This window comes from Myotis davidii, unplaced genomic scaffold (assembly GCF_000327345.1).
Source record: "Myotis davidii unplaced genomic scaffold, ASM32734v1 scaffold54, whole genome shotgun sequence".
Lineage (NCBI taxonomy): Eukaryota > Metazoa > Chordata > Mammalia > Chiroptera > Vespertilionidae > Myotis > Myotis davidii.
Window position 1 is genome coordinate 4,521,203 of NW_006287915.1, and position 2,232 is coordinate 4,523,434.

Here is a 2,232-nt window from a genome sequence, read left to right on the forward strand (position 1 = left end):
TGTTATTCATATTGGATTGGATCTGTCTGTCTACACCTACAATTAATTGTTCCTAACTCAACCTACACAGTATGTATGTAAGCTCTATTCTTTATGAAATATCTCCATACGTATGAAGAAAGCTATGTGATCCTCCTTTAAGCCTTCCTTTCTCTTTTCAATATAACAAATTCTTTCAACCACTGTTCAAATGATACGGATCCCAGATCATTTAATAGCTTGATCCTCTTAGAACCTACATGCAACTTTTTTATTGTAAAATAAAATAATTTTTAAAGATAAAATAATCTTTCAGATTTAGCTTACATCAGGATTTAAGGAAAGTAGTGCAAATGTTCATGGATGTGCCTCTCCGGTGAAGCTCAGTTGATTGAGCATTGTTCCATGCACCAGGAGGTCTCTGGTTTGATTTCTGGGCAGGCTGGGTTGCATGCTCCATCCCCAGTATGCGGGTGTGCAGGAGGCAGCCAATTAATGTTTTTATATTTCTCTTCTTCTCCCTTTCTCTCTCTGAAACCAATAAAAAACATTTTTTAAAGTATGACTTTTAACAAATGTTCATGGATTACAATATGTCAGTTTGGCATAGTTTTGAGCAGAGTGGGTAAATATAGATGTAAGTTGTGGCAGGTTGATAATGCCCACTCCACGCCCCCTGCCAAAGATATCAAGTCCTACATCTGGTGACTAGAGATGTTAACTTATTAGGAAAAGGGTCTTTTCAGATATGATTAAATTAATGATTTTGATATAGAGAGATTATCTTGGATTATCTGGGTGGCCCTTACATGCAATCACAAATATTCTCATAAGAAGAAATCAGAAGGAGATGCCACACACACAAAAGAAAAGTAGTGTGACCATGGAGGCAGAAATTGAATGATGCAGACACAAGCCAAGGAATGCTGACAGCCACCAGAAGCTGGAAGAGTCAAGGAATCAATTTTCCCCTAAAGTTTCTGGAGGGAGTACACCCTGCCAAAACATTAATTTCTGCCTAGTGAAACTTATTTTTGACTCTTGACTGCCAGAACTAGAAGAGAGTAAATGTGTGCTATTTTAAGTGAATAGATTTGTGATCGTTTGTTACAGAAGCAATAGGAAATGAATGCATAAGTATATATTCAAGTACCCTACATGAGCCCAAGCATTGAAAGACATTCAGGCTACTTCTGGGATAGATTCTGTGCTCTTGAGAACTTAGGTCAGCTGTGGAATCAACTATGATTGGTCTGTAAGAACTTGATAGAGGATGCCACAAAAAACTAGAACTCCATTTCTCCTTACATAGGAGTTGCAAAAATATGAGGACTCCTTGGTGAGTTGATAGCAATAGATTCCTGATTGATAAGGGTTGAGGCATGATATAGCTCCTTTGGACCAAAAACAAGCCTCTCCCCCTCTCCAACCCCCACCCCACCCAAAAAAACCCAAGCATAATTATACAGGTGAAATCAAGTTAACCATGAACATGTAGCACAGTATCGAATGGGAAAAGTTGCCACAGAAAGGTAATGTGTAGCTAATAGCCCACCAATTTTGTGGTGGTTATAAGTTTGGGCTTATAGACCACTTTTTAAAAAAATATATATATATATTTTAATATACTTTTTATTGATTAAGATATTACATATGTGTCCTTATCCCTACGTTACCCCCTACCCCCCCCCATGCTCTCACCCCCCTGTTGTCCGTCTCCATTGGTTAGGCCTATATGCTTGCATATAAGTGCTTTGGTTGATCTTTCCCCCTTACCCCGACCCTCTTCTACCTTCCCTCAGAGGTTGGACGGTCTGAACAATGCTTTGCTGTCTCTGGATCTGCTTTTGTTCATCAGTTTATGTTCATTATATTCCATAAATGAGCGAGATCATGTGATATTTATATTTCTCTGACTGGCTTATTTCACTTAGCTTAATGCTCTCCAGTTCCATCCATGCTGTTGCAAAGGGTAAGAATTCCTTCCTTTTTAACCACAGTGTAGTATTCCATTGTGTAGATGTGCCACAGTTTTTTAATCCACTCATCTGCTGATGGGCACTTAGGCTGTTTCCAAATCTTAGCAATGGTAATTGTGCTGTTATGAACATAGGGGTGATATATTTTTTCTCATTGGTGTTTCTACTTTCTTGGGATATATTCCGAGAAGTGGGATCACTGGGTCAAATGAGAGTTCCATTTTTAGTTTTTTGAGGAAACTCCATAATGTTCTCTACAGTGGCTGAATCAGTT